Source organism: Callithrix jacchus, chromosome 10, assembly GCF_049354715.1.
Source record: "Callithrix jacchus isolate 240 chromosome 10, calJac240_pri, whole genome shotgun sequence".
Lineage (NCBI taxonomy): Eukaryota > Metazoa > Chordata > Mammalia > Primates > Cebidae > Callithrix > Callithrix jacchus.
In genome coordinates, this window is record NC_133511.1 from 22,180,913 (window position 1) to 22,204,307 (window position 23,395).

Genomic DNA, 23,395 nt, shown 5'->3' on the forward strand with positions numbered 1-23,395 from the left:
TGATGTCTAAAGTCATGGAAAATTTTCCTAGGTTCTGCAAGTAGGATGGACACAGAAGGGTAATGGCCTTAAAGAGACCAATTCATAGAAACTCAGGCCACTCAGCAGACAGTGGCTGATGACCACTGACCAGAAGGGCCTCCCCAATGGTTTAGCACTGGGTGACCTTTATGCCTTTGTATGTTCTTGGAGACAGGAGCTCCGCGAATGACTGAGGTTTAATTTCCTGCCAGCAAATTGATTATTTTCATTCCAATGAAATGTTTTAAAGGAAATTAAGATATGTTTTATACACCTGGGTTTGTACACTAAGGTCCGTTCCCACTATAATAGCCTAGCTTATCCCAGGTGAATTTGAACCTGGAGGTGCAGTCTTTTAGTGTAAGACCTTATGCTCTCCACCCAGTGTCCAGTCAGCTTGGACATGTGCCTAGGCTACTGACTGTCCCATTATTAATAGGCAATATGAACCTAACACCATGATAATAAACAGCAGAACATTCCCTGGCTCTTTCTTTTTTTCTTTTTTAAGACAGAGTCTTACTCTGTCGCCAGGCTGCAGTGCAGTGGCACGATCTCGGTTCACTGCAACTTCCTCCTCCCAGGTTCAAGAGATTCTCATGCTCCTGTAGTCCCAGCCTCCCGAGTAGCTGGGACTACAGGTGTGCACCATGCCCATTATGTTTTGTATTTGTAGTAGAGACAGGGTTTCATCATGTTGGCCAGGATGGTCTCCATCTCTTGACCTTGTTAATCACCTGCCTCGGCCTCCCAAAGTGCTGGGAGAACAGACATGAGCCACCACACCCAGCTGACTCTTCCTTTTTAAGACTCAGAATTCATGCTATGAGATATGTATCATATATTTATACATATCATGTTGTGTGATGCTATTTTATATCTATATAGAATATAGACATGTTGTGTGAGACTACTTAATCTATAAAATAGTATCACGTAGTATAATATCTTGCCCATTTCCAACAGTGCTGAAGACTTCATTGAGCTTATTTGTGAGCCATCGGCATCTTCACCAGGTGATTCCTCTCTTTTCTCCCTCAGCCCAGTCATCAAGTTCCACACACTCGAAGCCTGAGACAGGTTGCTGAACATATATATGTTAGACAAATGTGTTCAAGACTAAAGCCCTCAGAGATTCCTGAGACTCTAAGCATCCTAAGGCCCTTCACATTCTGACTTCAAACTACCTTTCCAGTTTGTCTTTCAGCACCCATTTGCTGTGTGAAGACACACACACACACACACACACACACACACAAAACCATACACAAACATGAACACTACAATTTGCCCATATCCAGCAGCTCCCCTTTCTTGAATGTGCCACAGTCACTTACACCTTTGTGTCCCTACACACACACAGTATTCTTTCTCGGGAATGCCCTCCTGTTTCTGTCCCCCTCCACCTGATTAACACCAACTTAAACGTCAAAATGCATCTCAGATGTCCCTCCCTCTCCTGAATTAGGACAAGTTAGAACTCCCTAGTCTCTGGGCCTAGAGTGTTTAGAGAACACTTTGCTCCATAGTGCATACATTTGATAGCAACTGGTTTATCTGCCCAGTCACTAACCCATCAGCTCCAACAGCATCTACTACGTGTGTGCATCTTTGGATTCCTAGTTTATTGCGGTATCAAGCACAGAGTAAGCACTTTATATATATTTCCTATATAAATGAGTGACTGAGTAAAAGAGGTGATCAGGAAGTCAAAGGAAGTACATTGCCCACTATAGAAATCAAAAGAGGCCGGGCGCGGTGGCTCATGCCTGTAATCCCAGCACTTTGGGAGGCCGAGGCGGGTGGATCACGAGGTCAAGAGATCGAGACTATCCTGGTCAACATAGTGAAACCCCGTCTCTACTAAAAATACAAAAAATTAGCTGGGCACAGTGGCGCGTGCCTGTAATCCCAGCTACTCAGGAGGCTGAGGCAGGAGAATTGCCTGAACCCAGGAGGCGGAGGTTGCGGTGAGCCGAGATCGCGCCATTGCACTCCAGCCTGGGTAACAAGAGCGAAACTCCATCTCGAAAAAAAAAAAAAGAAATCAAATGAATTTGGGTGAGATGCTCACATGCAATCCTATTTTAATAGTTTCCCAAATAAATTTTTTCCTTACTTTTTTCTTTTTTAATTAAAAAAATTAAATTTAATATAGAGATGAGCTTTTGCCATGTGGCCCCAGGCTGGCTCGAACTCCTGAGCTCAAGCAATTCACTCATGTCAGCCTCCTAAAGTGTTGGGATACAGGCGTGAGTTACCACACCCAGGGAGCTGCGGTGGCTCCTGCCAGTTGTCCTGGTGCTTGAGGAGGTGAGACTATGAGTTCAAGGCCAACCTGAGCAACATAATAAGCTCTCATTGAGTTACTACACCCAGCCCAAACACATTTTTAAGTGGATATTTTTCATATACTAATGCCATTCCTGGACCTTATCCTAAAGAAAATATTTTAGATGCATTTAGTTATAGCATAGACTTATTTTGTATAGCATTCTCTTTTTTGATGCCCGGGCTGCAGTGCAGTGGCATGATCTCAGCTCACTGCAATCTCTGCCTCCCAGGTTCAACCTCTGCCTCAGCCTCCAGAGTAGCTGGGATCACAGGCACCCACCACCACACCTAGCTAATTTTTGTATTTTTCAGTAGAAACAGAGTTTCACTGTGTTAGCCAGGCTGGTCTCAAACTCCTGACCTCGGGATCTGCCCCTCTCGACCTCCCAAAGTGCTGGGATTACAGGCAAGAGCCACTGCGCCAGGCCCATATATCGCTCTTGAACATAGAAAAAAAACAAGAAAATACTTACCAAATTAATCAAAGTACTTTTTAAACTTCTTGTTCAGACTGTTCAGAATACCTCAGAGTTGTTGATACCTGCATTTTCCCATATACTATTTATAGCCTTGTGTACCATCAATGGCATTAGCCATTAAATGTTTCTAAAATGACGGAATAACTTATAATTTTTGCCTGCATTTTCACTTCTATGATCATTAAAATGCTCACTGCACTTGCATTTGGAGAGTATTGTGACCTACACATTCTGTTCACTTGAACAGTACATGCTGTTCACTTGAAAGGCTGGTGATTCTTGACCATTGCAAGTAAGCAGTTTTCTGCTTTTGCGGCACCAATAATAATTAGCTTTTTACCTTTCACCATTAAGGAGCCTCATATACTTAATTTATCACAGTCTTTTTGCAAAGAAACAATTTCACAGATCTCTTTCACCATGCAGTGGAGAATCCAGTCCAAAGGAATAATATTCATCTTCTCCGATACAGATTGAGTCAGGGTTCTCCAGACAAACAGGAGCAATAGGATATATACACAGATAGATGAAAGAGGGTTTATTAGGGGAATTGATTCACATGATAATGGTGGCTGGGAAGTCCCATGACAGGCTATTTGCAAGTTAGAGACCCCAGAACACTGGTAGCATGGGTCCATCGAAGTCCAAAGGCCTCAGAATCAGGGAAGCCAATGGCGTAACTCTTGGTCCAATGCTGAAAGTCTCAATACCCATGGGTCCCCTGGTATAAGTCCTTGAGTCCAAAAACCAGTGAATTTGGACTTCTGATGCCCAAGGTAGCACCAGTAAAGCCTGTCCCAGCTCTCAGAGAGAGACCAATTCGTCTTCCGTAATTGTTCTTTCTGGGTTCACAGCAAATTGGATGGTGCCCCCCAGCACTGAAGGCAGATCTTTCCTGACCTGGTCCACTCAGACCACACACTAAGCTCCTCTGGAAACCTTCACAGGCACACCTAAAATCATGCTCTCCCAGGTTTCTAGGTATTTCTTTTCCCAGTCAAGTTCCCACTAAAATCCACCCCTTGTCAACCTGGAACTCATATGCATCTCCTTCAACCATACTTAATTTCCAAATAAAGACAATAACAGGGTAATAGTTCCACATAACATAGCACAAGTGTGATCTGCAGGATCTTAGATGCTAGAATTTTTAGATTTGTGAATTTTAGTTTTTAGAGATTTCAACAATTGGGATTAAGGCATTCGGACTGTCTTTCGGGATTATGATCCAAATTCAAACCAGCACATACAGGAATATGGCAGTGTGAAAAATACTTCATTAACTGTGAGCTCATGTGACTCTCATAATATTCCTCTGAGACTTCATCCTTGTTAAGTTCCTGATGTTAGTGATGGAGCCAGGACTGAGCCACTGCGAACTAGATTACAGCTTTCCTCTTTCTCATTGCTTCCAGTCATAGGCATTGTCCAAAGTTCTGGACTCTGGCAGACATTCCTGAGGTGTCTTTGAGATCACTACTCTGACCTTGCTCCAGTTTTTCCTTGCATTTATCCACCTGAGTTTTTTTCTGATACCTCCAATCATGGGTACAACTGAGCTCTTCAGCAGCTCCTACCACTGCCTCCTCTTTCTCCTATTTCTGATCATGGGGCCAGCTCCCTTCCAGTCAGACAAGTCAGAGTCTCTGTCCACTTTCATTCTGAACCTTCCTTAACATTCAGCTCGATCTCCACACCACGTCTTGTATCCATCGCCATTCTCCCGCTCTGGGGCAGGCTCCTAGGGCCAGGTACTTCTTCCATTACGACAATGTCCTAACAAACACCCCTCCAACCCATTCTGCCTGCTTCTGGGACCAGACCCACAAGACATCTGGGGCTCCACATTCACAACCGAACATCAATCCACTCTTTGTCCTAAATCCTCACTGATTTATTTTCCGATGAGTTGTAGTCATGAGCCAAATGCAATCCCCGCCCCCATCCTCTGAAACCTGCTCATACCTGCAGGCCCCTTTCAGACTCTGTGTCTTCATCAGAGGTCAGCAAACTACGACCTGTCATCCAAAGTGGCCTGCTGCCGAGCAAAGGATGGTTTTTGCCTGTTTAAATAGCTGAAAAAATCAAAAGAAGAAAACCATTTTGTGACACATGAGAATTAAGTGAAATTCAAATTTCAGTGTCTATAAGCAGGGTTTTATTGGAACACAATCATGCCCGTCTGTTTACGTACTGCCTATGGCTAGTTTCATGCCACAGTGGCAGAGCTGAGGAGTCACCACAGAGAATACAGAGCCCACGAACCCAAAATAGTGACCATCTGGTTCTTTACAGAAAAAGGTTTGCCAATTTCTAGTCTATACTACGATCTTGCCAATCTTGATGACTATACTTGTTTTTAAAATATTTCTGATACATATTGTAAATGTTTCTGTTTGTCACTTCAAATGTTAATTGCTTAATGTCTATAAGTTTTTACTTTTGTGAGATCAGTTCCATCTGTGTGTGCATTTATGATTTACCCTTCCTTTTATGCTAGAAAGCTCTTGGCTGGACATGGTAGCTCATGTCTATAATCCCAGTACTTTGGGAGGCAGAGGTGGGTGGATCGCCTGAGGTTGGAAGTTTGAGACCAGCCTGACCAACATGGAGAAACCCCATCTCTACTAAAAACACAAAATTGGGCTGGGTGCGGTGGCTCAAGCCTGTAATCCCAGCACTTTGGGAGGCCGAGGCGGGTGGATCACGAGGTCAAGAGATCAAGACTATCCTGGTCAACGTAGTGAAACCCCGTCTCTACTAAAAATACAAAAAATTAGCTGGGCATGGTGGTGTGTGCCTGTAATCCCAGCTACTCAGGAGGCTGAGGCAGGAGAATTGCCTGAACCCAGGGGGCGGAGGTTGCAATGAGCCGAGATCGCGCCATTGCACTCCAGCCTGAGTAACAAGAGCGAAACTCCGTCTCAAAAAAAAAAAAAAAAAAACACAAAATTAGTTGGGCATGGTGGCACACGCCTATAATCCCAGCTACTTGGGAGGCTGAAGCAGGAGAATTGCTTGAACCCAGGAAACAGAAGTTGCAATGAGCAGAGATCACGCCATTGTGCTCCAGCCTGGCCATCAAGAGCGAAACTCCATCTCAAAAAAAAAAGAAAGAAAGAAAGGTCTTACCTGTGTTGATCACATTAAAATACTCATATTTTCTTCTAATTTTTTTTTTTTTTTTTAGATATGGGATCTCGCTATGTTGCCAAAGCTGGTCTTGAACTCCTGGGCTCAAGTGATCCTCCTACCTCGACCTCCCAAAGTGCTGGGATTACAGGTGTGAGCCATCACACCCAGCCCTTCTAATTTTTTAGTGATTTGTTTTCAATCTTTTAACTTTTTCCCAAATAAGGGATTTCTGTTGGTGACTGCTATGAATGAAAGAAAGTTAGCTTTTGTTCAAATCATTATCCAATTGTTCTAGCACCATTTGCTGAATATATTTTCCTGATGATAGGGAAAACTGCCACTAAAATACACTGGGTGCCAAGTACCATGGTTCACACCTATAGTCCCAGCTATTCAGGAGGCTGAGGCTGGAGGATCACTTGAGCTCAGGAGTTCAAGGCTGTAGTGAGCTATGATCACACCACTGCCCTCCAGCCTGGACAATAGAGCAAGTGCCTGTCACTAAAACAATAAAATGCAACAAAATGAAATAAAATAAAATAAAATACACTAAGTACTTTGGGGCTTGCCTGTCTCTGGACTCTCAATTTGTAACCACCTGACAAGTTCTCCTTGCCCACTGTCTAGACAGAGCCAATTTATCAAGATGGGGAATTGCAATAGAGAAAGAGTTAAATTCACACAGAGCCAGCTGTACAAGAGACCGGAGATTTATGATTACTCAAATCAGTTTCCTCAAAGACTTGGAGGTTGTGGGTTTTTCAAAGATAGTTTGGTGGACAAGGGGGTAGGGTAGGAGACATGCTGATTGGTTGGGTTGGAGCTGAAATCATAGGGAATTGAATCTGTCCTATATTGAGTCAGTTCCTGCATGAGGGCCACAGGACTGGTTGGCAGGTCCAGGTTGGCCCATCCAGTTGCCAGAAATGCAAAAACCTAAAAAGACATCTCAAAAGGCCAGTCTTAGGTTCTACAATAGTTATGTTATCTTCAAGAGTAATTGAGGCTGGGTGCTGTGGCTTACACCTGTAATCCCAGCACTCTGGGAGGCCAAGGCAGGTGGATCACTTGACACCAGGAGTTCGAGACCAGCCTGGCCAACGTGGTGAAACCCTGTCTCTACTAAAAATACAAAAATTAGCTGGGTATGGTGGCACACACCTGTAGTCCCGGCTACTCAGGAGCTTGAGGCATGAGAATCACTTGAACGAGGGGAGGCTGAAGTTGCAGTGAGGCAAAATTGCTTCACTGCCCTCCAGCTTAGGCAACAGAACAAGACTCGCTCAAAAAAAACAAAGTAATTGGGCAAGTTATGAATCTTATGACCTCCAGAATAATGGCTGGTAATTATGTAGAATTCAAGCCCCTCTCAGCCTAACTTAGTGGCTTTTCATTAGTTTTACAACAATTTAGTTTGGGGGAAGGGCTCTTACCATTTAAGCTATAAACCAAATTTCTCACAAATTCAGTGGTCCTCAGGCCACCCATACTTCTGACCAACTGAATACAAATTCAGGGGTTCCCACAACCTTCTCAGGTTTGATAATGTACTATCATTACTCATAAAACTCAGGAGTGCACTATATTTGTAATTACAGTTTTATTGTAAGTATACAAGTTAGGACCAGTCACATGAAAAGACCATAGAGGAAGATCTGGAAGGGTCCAGAATGCAGAACTTTTGTGCCCTCTCCCTGTGGAATTAGGATGTGCTACCTTTCAGCACATGGATATGTTCACCGCCTAGGAAGCTCCACTAAGCTTCAGTGTCCAGAGATTTGGTGGGGTTTCCTTACATAGCATGATTGATGGACCCACTGGTGATATGATTAAACTAAATCTCTAGCCCCCCAAATCTCCCCAGAAGAGGTCGAACAGATATCACCCCACTCACAGCTCAAACCCTCTAGTCTCATGCTTGGTGTTTCTGACATGACCAGCTCCCAACCTGAGTCATCTTACTAGCATTAATTTAGGTATGGTCCAAAGAGCTCATGAATAACAAGGGCATTTCTATTGCTCAGGAAACCCAAGGATTTAGAATCTTTCTTTTAGCAGTCAGGTGCAATGGTCAGTCAAATTCTTTATTCTAACAAATGGGCAAAAAAAAGATTAATCACTTTCCCAAGGTCACATAGTAAATGATTGAGATGGCTTCACACTCAAAAAATGTGATCCAGAGCTCACTATTTTTTTTTTAAGATGGAGTCTAGCTTTGTCACCCAGGCCTGAGTGCAGTGGCATGACCTTGGCTCACTGGAACTTCCAAGGCTGTTCAAGCAATTCTCCTGCCTCCGTCTCCCAAGTATCTGGGGTTACAGGTGTCCACCACCATGCTTGCTTAATTTTTGCATTTTATTAGAGACGGGGTTTCACCATGTTGGCCAAATGGACTCAAACTCCTGACCCCAGGTGATCCACTCACCTTGGCCTCCCAAAGTGCTGGGATTACAGGTGTGAGCCACAGTGCAGCCACACTTTTTTATTTGTTAAAAAAAAAAAAAGCCTGGAATGCTACATGAATCTATGTGTCATCCTTGCCACACGTGCTAATCTTCTAGCATTCCAATTTTAGTATACGTGCTACTGAAGCGAGCACACATTATGCACTTTATTAGGACACACATACCAAGTGGTAGGTGCCCAAGCTTAATTTGTATGGCCACTAGTTAAAGACAACCCGAGAAACATGCAGCCACCAGGAAAGTGCTGTGATGACGCTAAAATCAGGCGATCAATGTCCCCCTAAGCCAGGAAAACATGAAACAAATGTGGGAGGCCCACTGGAATCCTCAAGTGAAATAATGACAATTTCTTTTCTTTTTCTTTTTCTTTTTAGAAAGGAAAGAAGAAAAGAAAGAAATAAAAGGAGTGAAGGAGAGGAAGAAAGAGGGAAAAAAGAGGGAGAGAGAGCGGGAAGATTGCTTTATTCTAAAAATGGGTATTAATAATGGCCAATCAATATATTGTGCATTTAAAGTGGAGAATGTATATTTTGTGTATTTAAAATGGAGAGCTCTATAAATATTTATTAAGTTTACTTGTTCTGGATCTGAGTTCAAGTCCTGGTTGTCCTCATCAATTTTCTGCCTAGTTGAGTCTAAATCTCTTTACGGGACTTGTGTATCTGGGTGTTAGGATCGTTAGCTCTTATTGCTGCATTGATCCTTTTACCACTGTATCTTTGTTGCTTTGAAATCTATTTTATCAGATGCGAGAATTGCAACTCCTGCTTTTTATTTATTTATTTATTTATTTTGCTCTCCATTTGGTTGGCAAGTCTTTCTCCATCCCTTTGTTTTGAGTCTTTGTGTATCTTTGGATGTAAAATGGGTCTGGATGTAGCATACCGTTGAGTTTTGGCTATATCTTTTGATTGGGGGATTTAGTCGATTTAAGTTTAGGATTACTGCCATTTGATGTTAACTGGTTATTTTATCCATTCATTGATATAAATTCTTCTTTATGTTGATGCTTTTTACTTTTTGGTATATTTTTAGAAAGGCCAATACCGGTTGTTCCTTTCTATGTATAATGCTTCTTTCAGAAGCTCTTGCAAAGCAGGCTTGGTGATAATAAAATCTCTGAGTACTTGCTTGTTCATAAAAGATTTTATTTTTCCTTCAATTGTGAAGCTTAGTTTGGCAGGATATGAGATTCTGGGCTGAAAGTTCTGTTCTTTAAGGATGTTGAATATTGGCCCCCACTCTCTTCTGGCTTGTAGGGTTTCTGCTGAGAGATCTGCTGTAAGTCTGATAGGCTTCCCTTTGTGGGTAACCTGACCTTTCTCTCTAGCTGTCCTTAGTATTTTCTCCTTCGTTTCAACCCTGGTGAATCTGACGATTATGTGCCTTGGGGTTGCTCTTCTTGAGGAATATCTTTGTGGTGTTCTCTGTATTACCAGGGGTTGAATATTGTCCTGCTTTGCTAGATTGGGATTTTTTTTTTTTTTTTTTTTTTTTTTTTTGAGACAGAGTCTTGCTCTGTCACCAGGTTGGAGTGTAGTGGCGCAATCTCGGCTCACTGCAACCTCCGCCTCCTGGGTTCAAGTGATTCTTCTGCCTCAGCCTCCCGAGTAGCTGGGACCACAGGTGCGTGCCACCACACCCGGCTAATTTTTTTGTATTTTTAGTAGAGACGGGGCTTCACCGTGTTGACCAGGATAGTCTCGATCTCTTGATTTCATGATCTGCCCACCTCAGCCTCCCAAAGTGCTGGGATTACAGGCATGAGCCACCACGCCCAGCCAATAATGACAATTTTTAATTAGCAAAATGTTTGATTTTAAATGGGCCCTAAAGTTTTGAATACAGTGCTTTAACTCCAACTCCTTATTCTGAAATATTTCAGAGTCCTCAGATATTTATAAAATATTTGCATGAAGTGTTTTACACCAGTGGTTCTCAAATACCAATTCCTAAATCAGTACCAAACCTTGATAAATTTTTCACCCCTTTGTAAAAAAATTATAAAAATAAGAAAGATATAATGATCATTCCATTAAGCTAAATATTCAGTTAAAAGGATTGTCCTTTTTCTCTCTCTCTTAGGAAGAAAACAAACAAACAAACACTTTCTCTTTCGCTTTCGGAGCTTCCCTACACATGCTCTTTGGAAGTTATTGTCCTTTAGAGGTAAGAAGACGCCAAATATAGATGCATTCTTGTTTAATATTAGCAAAAGAAAAAACTGGCAGACATGCATTGCCTTTACTTATGTATCCTGGATTTTATTAGGGTCTTTTTGTTTGATAATTTGATTGTTCTCTTGTTTAGTTTTATAATTCATAAAAATCTTGATCCAGGTGAGGTGTGGAAAAAATTAAAATGTAGGCAGGCGCAGTGGCTCAGGCCTGTTAATCCAAGCACTTTGGAGGCCAAGGCGGGAGCATCACCTGAGGTCGGGAGTTCAACACTAGCCTGACCAACATGGTGAAATCTCGTCTTTAAAAAAGGAAAAAAAAATTAAAATGTAAAAATCTTGGGAGCCCTACAGTTCGGTTTACAAGCTGCAGGTGCCCCTTTGTCCACCAGATGGCAGGGCAGCTCTACAGGTAACGTCTGGCACCGCCTTCTGCTGCCTCTGCCTTTGCTCTGGGCAAGCAGCGCCAGTTCACCCTAGGTCTTGTCTTTAGGATTTTCCCCCAAATAATATTTTCAGTAGAAGTATTTTACATCTCAGCCTAGAAATGAATTTCCGCAAGAGTACTGTGTGTAGGCTTGCCGAGTTTTTTATTATTAGTATTGTTCCCTATAAATCTTTATTAATAAAGATTTAACAAAGCCCTAACCCAGCAGTTCAGAGGTACAGAAACTGGATGTGAGGAAAGACGGGACTTATCCTAAATGTTTATTCCTCTCCTAAATCACCACTGACAGCGACAAACACACACACACACACGACGCTCGGAATGCGTAGGGACAGAGACACAGGGCGCAGGACAGGAAGGAAAGGGTAGTTATAGACTGGCCGGGAGGAACATGGTTCCTTAGGTCTGGAATGTAACAGTATTGCCACATAGTGAAAACAAAGAGGCACGCCATACTGCCACCCAGTGGTGTGAACTGTTTCTTTCCAGACTCATGCAAATAAGACCTTTTTATGCTTCTGATGGTAGCTGAGATCCTGCTCTCCAAAGAACTACATTACACACTAGGCTTGCTCTTACCAGTATCTGACACGGGTGTCAGGCCCAACTACGTGCTCGGTGTATTCAGTGACCTTAGTCGGAAGCACAGCCTTGTCCTGATGTGCAGCATATGAGGACTTGCTCTCCAAACTTACCATCTTACAGCTCCAGTTAATATCATAGCAAACCATTCATGTGCCTAGGAATTACCCTAGGGCCCTGCTATGATTTGGGCAAGGGACTCATAATTACCTTATTTCACTGGCTACATAAAAAGTCCCAAATCTTCCTGCCATCTCTTCCTCGTCTTGGCCTCTGGGACACGAGCACAGAGCCTAGGAGAGGACCCAGGGACACCTCTGGCGGAAAATAAAGGGAATATCGAGGGGCTATGTTTCCTCCTACCTCCTCAGCATGGCCTAGGGACATTTTCAGAGTATGAGCTAAGCTGCAGCGTCCTCCTCTTCTCTTCTGATACGGTTAGGCTTTGTGTCCCCACCCAAGCCTCATCTTTCCTTTTTTGTTCTTTTCAGCTACTCAGAGAGATGTGTATAACCTCTCTCCTTTTTTAATTTGTATTTGAATTTAAGTTCTGGGATGCATGTACAGAACATGCAGGTTTGTTACATAGGTACACATGTGCCATCGTGGTTTGCTGCACCCATCAACCCGTCATCTAGGTTTTAAGCCCTGCATGCATTGGGTATTTGTCCTAATGCTCTCCCTGCCTTTGTCCCCCACCCCCTGACAGGTTCCAGTGTGTGATGTTCCCCTCCCTGTGTCCATGTGTTCTCATAATTCAACTCCCACTTATGAGTGAGAACATGTGGTGTCTGGTTTTCTGTTCCTGTGTTAGTTTGCTGAGAATAATGACTTCCAGCTTCATCCATGTCCTGCAAAGGACATGAACTCATTCTTTTTTATGGCTGCATAGTATTTCATGGTATATATGTGCCATGTTTCCTTTAGCCACTCTGTCACTGATGGGCATTTGAGTTGGTTCCAAGTCTTTGCTATTGTAGATAGTGCTGCAATAAATATACACGTGTATGTGTCTTTATAGTGGAATGATTGATAATCCTTTGGGTATACACCCAGTAATGGGATTACTGGGTCAAATGGTATTTCTGGTTCTAGACCCCTGAGGAATAGCCACACTGTGTTCCTCAATGGTTGAACTAATTAACACTCCCACAGACAGTATTCGCCACAGCCTCACCAGCATCTATTGTTTCCTGACTTTTTAACGATTGCCTTTCCAACTGGCATGCGATCGTATCTCATTGTGGTTTTGATTTGCATTTCTCTAATGACCAGTGATGATGAGCTTTTTTTCATATGTTTGTTGGCCACATAAATGTCTTCTTTTGAGAAATTACCCAGTCTCAGGCAGTTCTTTCTCAATGGGAAAATGGACTAATACACCTTCCTCTTGTGTTTTTCTTCTGCTTCCCAGAGCACCTCTCTTCTAAACTGGGGAATTTGACAAAACCTGAGTTCAAATTTAGATGATCTCCCTAGCTAGCTAGATGACATTATACATAAGGTTTCTTGACCTCATTTCTCCTTTTTTTTTTTTTTTTTTTTTTGAGACAGAGTCTTACTCTGTCACCCAGACTAGAGTGCAATGGTGCAATCTCAGCTCACTGCAACCTCCGCCTCCCGGGTTCAAAGGATTCTCCTGCCTCACCCTCCCAAGTAACTGGGATTACCAGCGCCCACCACCACACCTGGCTAATTTTTGTATTTTTTTAGTAGAGACGGGGTTTCACCATGTTGGCCAGGCTGGTCTCAAACTTCCGATTTTGTGATCTACCCACCTCAGCCTCCCAAAGTGCTGGGATCACAGGCGTGAGCCACCACACTCAGCCTCATTTCTTATCTTTAACATAAAGATATCAGAACCTCACCAGGGCCTCTTATGGGGCTTTGCCCTGGCAGTCCAACCTTTTCATAAACAGTAGCCCCACATTTCCAAATGGCATGCTCTGTTCCTGCTTTCCAATCAAAATTCACTTTCCTTCAATACCAGGCTATGACAGTTTTCAAGAAAGCAAGTTCATTGAATTAATTTACAATAATGCGAACATGAATAATAACAGCCTCTCCTTCCTAGGGTCATATAATCCCATCAAAATTGTAGAACTACCGCCAGGCATGGTGGCTTATGCCTGTAAACCCAGCACTTTGAGAGGCCGAGGTTGATGGATCACCTGAGGTCAGTTGTTCGAGAACAGCCTGGCCAACACTGTTAAAACCCATTTCTACTAAAAAAAAATACAAAAATTTAGCTGGGTGTAGTGGCGGGCATCTGTAATCCCAGCTACTCGGGAGGCTGAGGCAGAAGAATCACTTGAACCCAGAGGCAGAGGTTGCAGTGAGCCGAGGTCCACTGGAGTGAGCCACTGAATTCCAGCCTGGGTGACAAGAGCAAGAGTCTGTCTCAAAAAAAAAAAAAGAAAGAAAGAAAGAAAAATTGTAGAACTACCAAACGTTAGAAGGGGATGGTCCACAGAGGTCTTCTGGTTCCAATCCTGTGTTCTCCACATGACTCACCTGAATCCTGAAGACACTAAGCAGATGGCCTGAGCCACAGAGGATTTTATAGAAGGGCCCAGACAAGAAAAAAATAGATGCAGCGTACTGATCTCTCCACCAGAATATGTGCGATCTTCCACGCTGCCTTGGGGATTCCATTCCTGCCCATTGTCCTTGGCTTCTTTCCATCATCCACTTCTGAACCCATAAGCACAATTTTCCTATCCACCTTCCTAATTATCCCCATCTCACGTGGGTGGCAGAAAGTATTCACATTTTCCAAGCTTCATGGCTTAGAACTCCTTAGGGAATAGTTCCAGATTCTACATCCAAGATAAGTAAGTATGGAGCTATTTTATATTTCTGGAAGAGAGAACCCCGCATGAGCAAAGGCATACAGGTGTGAGTGTGCATACCAGTGAATCTAATACTGTGCAAACTGCATGAATACCAAATGAAAGGAAACAGAGCAGGCGTAAGTTTCAAGTGTGAGAATGGCAAGCAACCTGTTACATATATCAACAGTTCATTCTTTTTTCTTGCTGAGTAATATTCCATAGTTTATCTATATGTGGGTTGTTTCCAGTGTTTGACTATTACAAATAAAATTACTGTGTTTGTGTTAGGATCTGTATACACGTATTTTAATTTTTCTAGGGTAAATCTCCAGGAGTGAGAATTCTGGGTCATAAGGAGAGCATATAATAATTTATAAGAAATTTTCAAGACAGGGTACGGTGGCTTATGCCTGTAATCTCAGCACTGAGAGGAAGAGGCAGGAGGATGTCTCAAGGCCAGGAGATCAAGATCACCCTGGGAAACAGAGCAAGATCCCTTCTCTACAAAAAATTAAAAATTAAAATTAAATAATTTTCCAAACTTTTTCCAGAGTGGCACTATCACTGTTCACTCCTACCAGCAGTATACAGAAGGTCCAGTTGTTCCACACCCTTCTCAGCACCTAGCACTCTCAATATTTTAATTTTAGCCTCTCTAGCACATGTACAGAGGTATATCGCTATGGTTCTCCTTTACATTTTCTTTTTCTTTTGAGACGAAATCTTGTTCTGTTGCCACCCAGGCTGGAGGGCAGTGGCATGATCTTGGCTCATGGCAGCTACTGCCTCCTGGGTTGAAGCAATCCTCCTGGGTTGAAGCAATTCTCCTGTCTCAGCCTCCCAAGTAGCCAGGATTACAGGTGCACGCCACCACGCCTGGCTAATTTTTGTATTTTTAGTAGAGATGGGGTTTTAGTATATTGCCCAGGCTGGTCTGGACCTCCCAATCTCGAGTGATCCGCCTGCCTTGGCCTCCCAAAGTGCTGGGATTGCAGGTGTGAGCCACCACGGTAGAAAATGCCTACTTTCATTGTCTTACTGGCAATGTTGAACATCTTATTTGCCACCCATATATCCTCACCAATAAAGCATCTGTTCAAGCTTCTGCCCATTTTTTAATTTGCTTGTCTTACTGCTAAGTTTTGAGCGTACTTCATATATTCTGGATACAAGTCGTTTGTCAGATATGTGATTTACAAATACGTCTCCTAGTCTAGAACTTGTTGATCTCTTAACAAGATCCTTTCTACCAACATAGGCCTAGCGCAATGGCTTACCCCTGTAATCCCAACTCTTTGGGAGGCTGAGGTGAGAGGATTGCTTCAGGCCCAGAGTTCAAAGTTGTAGTGAGCTATGATTGCACATCTGCACTCCAACCTAGGTGACAGTGAGACCCTGTCTCAAAAAAAAAAAAAAGAAGTTGTTTACTAACATGTAAGCCTCTTTATACACACACCCTTCGGTCATAATTATCTTATATATTACATCTACATGCATTGAAACTCCATCAAACAGTGTTGTGATTTTTGCTTTTAAACATCAATGCATCGTAAAGAACTCAAAAGGAGAATAATATTCTTGTAAATGTACCTGATATTTACCATTTCTATTTGCTCTTCCTTCGTTCCTTTGTTTTATTTTGTTTCTTTGAGATGGAGCCTTACTTTCCCAGGCTGGAGTGCAGTGATGCGATCTTGGTTCACTGAAATCTACTAATTTTTGGTTTAAGCAATTCTCCTGCCGTGGCCTCCCAAGTAGCTGGGATTACAGGCATCTACCACTGTGCCTGGCTAATTTTTGTATTTTCTTTTTTTTTTTTTTCCATTCATCTAATACACTTAATTTTTGTATTTTCAGTAGAGACAGGTTTCACCCTGTTGGCCAGGCTGGTCTCAAACTCCTGGCCTCAAGTGATCCACCTGCCTCAGCCTCTTAAAATGCTGGGATTACAGGCGTGAGTCACTGTGCCTGGCCCTCTAACTTCGTTTCTGATGATCCCAACATTCTTCTGTTTTTTAAATTTGTTTAATTTTGTCTAATTTTGTTGTCTAACAAACTTCCTTTAGCAATTCTTTTAGTATGGGTCTGCTGGCAATGAATTTTATTTATTTTATTCAATTCTATTGTATATATGTATATATATATATGTGTGTGTGTGTGTATATATATATATATGTATATATACATGTCTGAGAATACCTTTATTTCATCTGGATTTCTGAAAGGCACTTTTGCTGGATTTGGAACTCTGGGTTAACAGTATTTTCAGCACTTTGAAAGTGTGTCATTTCCCTCTGGCCCCATGGTTTCTGATGAAAAATCCATAGTTGTTTAAATTGTTGTTCCTCTACAGTAACATGGTGTTTTTCTCTGGCTACTTTCAAAAATTATTTTTTCTTTTCTTTTTTTTTTTTTTTTTTTGAGACTGAGTCTCGCTCTATTGCACAGGCTGGAGTAAAAATGGCATGATCTCGGCCAACTGCAACCTCCACCTCTTGGGTTTAAGCGATTCTCATGCCTCAGCCTCCTGAGTAGCTGGGATTACAGGCACCCGCCACCACACTCGGCTAATTTTTGTATTTTTAGGAGAGACAGGGTTTCACCATGTTGTCCAGGCTGGTCTCGAAATCCTGACCCCAAGTGATCTGCCCACCTTGTTCTCCCGAAGTGCTGGGATTACAGGCATGAGCCACCACACCCAGCCAATTATTTTTTTCTTGTCTTTAGTTTTCAGGAGTTTGATCATGGTATGTCTAGATGTGCATTTCTTTGGGTTTATCCTGTTTGAGGTTCACTGAGTTTCTTGAATCTGTAGATTTACATCTTTCACCAAATTTGGGAAGTTTCCAGCCATTAACACATCAAACATTTTTTCAAAGCTACACTTTATTCTCTGTCCTTCTAAGACACCAATGACATGAATTTTGTCCTTTTATGTTTTTCTCTATGTTGTTCATATTATATAATTTTTATTGATCTATCTTCATGTTTATTGACTTTTGTCATCTCCATTCTGTTATTGAATGTATCCAGTGTTTTTTTTAATTCATTTATTATATTTTTCAGTTCTAAGATTTCTATTTGGCACCTCTTTAAGTCTTCTATTTCTTTGCAGCGGGTTTTTATTTTCTTGCTCATTTCAAGGGTGTTCATGATTGCTGTCAAGGCAATTTTGTAAAAGGTGCTTTAAAGTCTTTGTCAGATAATGCCAACATCTATGTTCTCAGCATCTCAGCACTGACATCTGTTGTTTGTCTTTTCCTTGTTAGTTGAGATTTTCCTGGTTCTTCGTACGACAGGTACTTTTGAATTATATCCTGGACATTTTGGATGTTATTTTATTAGGCTCTGAGTCTTACTTAAATCAAGTGAAGAAAGTTGATATTTTTGTGTTTGTAGGCAATCAGATCAGTTGGGTTCAGGTCACAGGTTCCAATCTGCTCTTTGTGGGCTATGGTTCCTACGTCATCTCTGTTTTCAAAACCTTTAGTATAACCTGGATTTGTCCCATATGTGTGCTGCTTTGTGACTGAGACTCAGGTAATGGCTTATCTTTAGTTCAATTCTCAAAGTCTTTGGTATACTGATTAGGATCAAAAATATGCATGAACACCTAGGCGATGAACCCAGGACCTCCTAAATAACTTCATGAAGTCATCTTCCAAAGTTTTCTCCTTCCATGATCTCTCCAGAACTTTCTGGTTTTCATGGGCTCTCCTCAGTCACTGATTAGAAAGCTAGCACTTCAGGCTGGCTGTGGTGGCTCACACCAGTAATCCCAGCACTTTGGGAGGCCAGGGCAGGTGGATCACTTGAGGTCAGAAGTTCGAGCCTGGCCAACATGGTGAAACCCGTCTCTAGTAACAATACAAAAAATTAGCTGGGCACAGTGGTGCATGCTTGTAATGCCAGCTGCTCGGGAGACTGAAGCAGGAGAATCGCTTGAACCTGGGAGACAGAGGTTGCAATGATCTGAGATCACACCATTGTACTCCAGCCTGGGCAACAACAGCAAAACACTGTCTCAGAAAAGAAAAGAAAACTTGAAAATGCTTGTGTAAAATAGAGGGGAGAGACTTGGTAAGAAGCCTTGCAGCGGCTAATCTGTTAATCAAGGAAACTTAACCTTGAAAGAACCCACTCAAATACAACATGAGGTTCTAAGGAAAACCTGCCTGAAACAGAGAACACTTTATCTTTCATATAGTTGCTGTCAGAATACTTTATCCCATTCAAGGTGAGTGATACTTAAAAAGAAAAAACAAAAGGAAACCAACAGATGCTCTATTAGAGATACACTACAAAATAAAGGAAAAAAAAAAGAAATGGCAAGAAAAAAATCACAGAAAACACTAATGAGGGGGAAAAATTCTTATCCTCTTATACAAATCTTGGGTGAAAGAAGAAACTATAATTAAATTACAAAACACTTTAAAATAATAATGAAAATGTCACATGGAAATGGAGGAAGATATTATTTATAAAAAATAAAAGCAAGAATGAATAAATTATAAAATGGGAGAAAATTTTAGAATTGATAAATAAATCTAAGACCTGTTCTTTGAAAAACACCACCACCAAAAACATTTAGCTAACCTGATTTGATGTTAAGTGAGCAACAAATACATAAAATAAGAAATATCATTGGAGAAAAAATCTTCACCCTTACAGAAGAAATTAAAGTAGTTCTATGACAGTACTTTGCTCGAGACTATGCACACAATTTTGGAAGACTGTATTAAATGGTTGACTTCCTGTGAAAAGATTAATTACCTAAATTAGCTTCATAAGAAATGGGTCATTGAACAGACCAACTACCATTGAAGGACTCAAAGTTTTTTGTTTTTTGTTTGTTTGTTTGTTTGTTTTGAGACAGAGTCTAACTGTGTCTCCAGGCTAGAATACAGTGATACAATCTTGGCTCACTGCAACCTCCACTCCTGGGTTCAAGCAATTCTCCTGCCTCAGCCTCCCGAGTAGCTGGGACTACAGGAAGTGCCACCACCACCATGCCCAGCTAATTTTTGTATTTTTAGTAGAAACGGGGTTTCACCATGTTGGCTAGGATGATCTCGATTTTTTGACCTCGTGGTCTGCCCTCCTCGACCTCCCAAAGTGCTGGGATTACAGGTATGAGCCACCGCACCTGGTCAAAGTTGTTGTTGTTGTTGTTTTTTAAACAGAGGACTTCATCAAACATTTATGGAAGTCAATGGATCCTATGTAAAAGTGATAAATCAAGAAATAGCTGGTGCAGTGGCTCATGCCTGTAATTCCAGCACTGTGGGAAGCTGGAGCAGGTGGATCACTTGAGGCCAGGAGTTTGAGACAAGCCTAGTCAACATGGTGAAACCCTATCTCTACTAAAAATACAAAAATTAGCCTTAGCCAGCTATGATGGCACATGCCTCCCAGCTGCTTGGGAGATTGAGGCACAAGAATCACTTCAGCCTGGAGGCAGAGGTTGCAGTAAGCCAAGATCATGCCACTGCACTCCAGCCCAAGCAAGAGAGCAAGACTCTATCTCAAAAACAAAAAAAGAAAAAGAAATAGATGTATTTGCATAATACTTAGAAATACAGATGTAAATAATAGAAAAGCAGTTGAAAGAATTCAATGAGCGTCACCCCTGGAGTAGACAGGACTCTTGGGGAAGGAAGGATAGAAATGGGAGTTGGGGAGGATCCAAGATGCCCAATTAGGAACAACTCTGGAGTGCAGTTCCCAGCAAGAACAATCCAGAGTGCCCACCACATTTCCAAACACATTTTCACTGCCCATAAACCAGGAGATTCCTGGGCTGAAAAGTGCCACGAGTTTTCAGCATGGTTGTTTCAGCCAGTGCCAGGTTAGTACACAGGAACTCACACAAACCTGGGTGGCCATTTCAACTGGTGCCTGGAATGCCTGGGAGACAGAGCTGCCCATTCAACTGAAAGGGCACACAAAACCCCCACAAAACAAGCAATCTGAAACACTCTAGATTGAGAGTTTCGCAGCAAGTGCAGCTGGGCCCAGGACAGTCCAGCTCAGTGGGGGGAATAATTAAAACAGATTTACAAGAAAAAAACAAGCCCATCCAAAAGTGGGCAAAGGATATGAACAGACACTTTTCAAAAGAAGACATACATGAGGTCAACAAACATATGAAAAAATGCTCATCATCACTGATTATTAGAGAAATACAAATCAAAACCACATTGAGATACCACCTCACACCAGTTAGAATGGTAGTCATTAAAAATCTGGAGACAACAGATACTGGAGAGGATATGGAGAAATAGAAACACTTTTACACTGTTGGTGGGAGTGTAAATTAGTTCAACCATTGTGGAAGACAGTGTGGCAATACCTCAAGGACCTAGAAATAGAAACTGTATGGGGAAAATGGAAGCAGCAATCCCATTATAATATCCAATAGAATGATTATAAATCATTGTATTATAAAGACACATGCACACGTATGTTCATAGTGGCACTGTTTACAATAGCGAAGACCCGAAACCAACCCAAATGCCCATCAACGATAGACTGGACAAGGAAAATGTGGCACAAATACACCATGGAATACTATGCAGCCATAAAAAATGATGACTTCGTTGTCCTTTGTAGGGACATGGATGAATCTGGAAACCATCATTCTCAGCAAACTGACACAAGAACAGAAAATCAAACACCACATGGTCTCACTCATAGGCAGGAGTTGAACAATGAGAACACATGGACACAGGGAGGGGAGCATCACACACTGAGGTCTGTTGGGGAGCGCCAAGGGAGAGACAGTCGGGGGGGTGGGGAGGTCGGAGAGGGATAACATGGGGAGAAATGTCAGATGTGGGTGACAGGAGGATGGAGGCAGCAAACCACATTGCCATGTGTGTACCTATGCAACAATCCTGCACGATCTGCACATGTACCCCAGAACCTAAAGTGCAATAAAAATACAAGTACAAAAATTAAAAAATAAGTAAAAAGAAAAAAAAAAAGAAAGAAATGGGAGTTGGTCTTTTTTTTCTTTTTCATGTGGGGACTAGTTTTTTGACCTAAGCTTTTTTAGAATCATTTGATTTTTTAAGCTATGAATATGTATTACTTTGCTAAAAATAAAAAGTAATTAAATGTTTTAAAGGGTTCATGTGAAACAGGACAAGTAGTTGGGTAATCTGTTGGTCTGGGAGCCTAATGAAATGCTTGGGGAGGTCAGATCCCCACTTTCAGATTGAGCTGACTCTCAGAATGTGAACAACTGCCCAAATTCCTAAAGACACCCGTTTGCCCAGATATTGATGGTGCTGGGCTTTCCAGCCCTCCTGACAGCCCAAGTGTGGTCTTCATTCTTCCGTGATCCAGGTTCCCTGCTTCAGCCAGGTTAACATGGCCTCTTTCTACACTTACATCTCCTACCCCTGGCTGTCTGACTCGTGGGTCTTTCTGAAATACCATCCATGCCCAGAACATTTTCCCCATACAGTTCTCGTATAACAGTATTCATAAACTACTTTACCTAGGTGACTTCCGTTTGTCTTCCTGTCTTATTGTACTTTTCAGCATCTTGAGGTTGCAAAAGTGAGTCTCTCATCTGGGGCTGGATGCATTTCTGCAGTGAACAAAAATGGGTTTTATTAGCAGATAAAAAGGGGTAAATGTGTAGGCAAATAATATGGTCTGCAGTAGAAAGTAATGAAATAAGCTGGAGAAATCCACCCTTTCTCCCAGAAGGACAATTCAAGGTTCATGGGCACTTAGATGTAGGTATTCATGAAATAGTTAAACCACAAAACAGTAAGGAGGCAGAAATTAAAATGTCTAAGCACAGCTGTGGTGGAGGAATAGATATTTGAGAGTGAAACATAAGAAGCAATCATGGAGTAAAGGGTTTCTCATCATAGGATGAAAATCTCTCAGGAATTACTCAGCTGGGAAGTTCTTTCTCTGCCAAAATTCAAACACTCTGAAAAATCTCACTTCACAACCTCAGAGGATATTAACATGAAGCTGGAACAAACCTATTTGCATCTAAGCAGAGTATGTAATCAGAACAGAAACTGCTAGGGAAATGCAAATCCAGGGGGTGAACTTGAACTTGAAGCAGTTTCAGAATGAAAAACCAAGACCCTTTTGCAATGAGTATGTCAGAAGTGATGATAAGAGGAAAATGGGTACTGTTGGAGCAACAGAAGATAATCAGAGAATGTCCACAAAAGGGGATGTGGGAGCGGAAGACCTTAACTACAATCAAAACAGGTATTTCCCAGTCATTCCTGACAAGAGTTTCATGAATGAAATAAGTATTCCTATGAATGAATGACAAGCAGGTATAGATCAGAATCAGTTCATTGCTATTGCTGTGTCTATGTGTCTAGTAATTGTTTTTTGTTTTTTTGAGATGAAGTTTCACTCTTGCTGCCCAGGTTAGAGTGCAATGATGCAACCTCAGCCCCCCGCAACCTCCGCCTCCTGAATTCAGGCAATTCTCCTGCCTCAGCCTCCCAAGTAGCTGGGATTACAGGCATGTACCACCATACCTGGCTAATTTTGTATTTTTAGTAGAGATGGGGCGTCTCCATGTTAGTCAGGCTGGTCTCAAACTCCCAACCTCAGGTCATCCGCCCACCTCAGCCTTCCAAAGTGCTGGGATTACAGGTATGAGCCACCTCGCCCATCTGTCTAGTAATTGTTATTGAGCACATCCTATGGCCAGAATGAGAATTGCATGTGCATGCTTTATTCTCACAGTAACTTTGCACATAAATATTATTTTTCACCAATACACAAATGAAAAGAACAACATTCAGAAAGGTTTAGAAATTTTCCCAAACCCACATCGGTAGTAACTGGCAAATGCAAGATTCTGACTAAAACCCGTACATCTCCAAAGCCCAAGCATTTCCACTCTACCACAGAGCCATCTTTGGTAACTA

General features: G+C 41.9%; 1 long non-coding RNA gene and 1 pseudogene across 4 annotated transcripts in view; both read right to left on the bottom strand.

Moving 5' to 3' along the window:
- Positions 1-2,203: 2,203 nt before the first annotated feature.
- Positions 2,204-23,395, bottom strand: part of LOC128929089 (uncharacterized) — a 60,007-nt gene continuing 38,815 nt past the window's right edge. For all 4 annotated transcript variants that reach the window (XR_013523115.1, XR_008475015.2, XR_008475014.2 and 1 more), the window contains 2 exons: positions 21,979-22,071; positions 2,204-4,909 (listed from right to left, as the gene is read on the bottom strand). This is a non-coding gene — a long non-coding RNA (uncharacterized LOC128929089). The remainder of the gene's footprint in view (positions 4,910-21,978; positions 22,072-23,395) is intronic.
- Positions 8,470-8,568, bottom strand: LOC118145961 (U6 spliceosomal RNA; annotated as a pseudogene).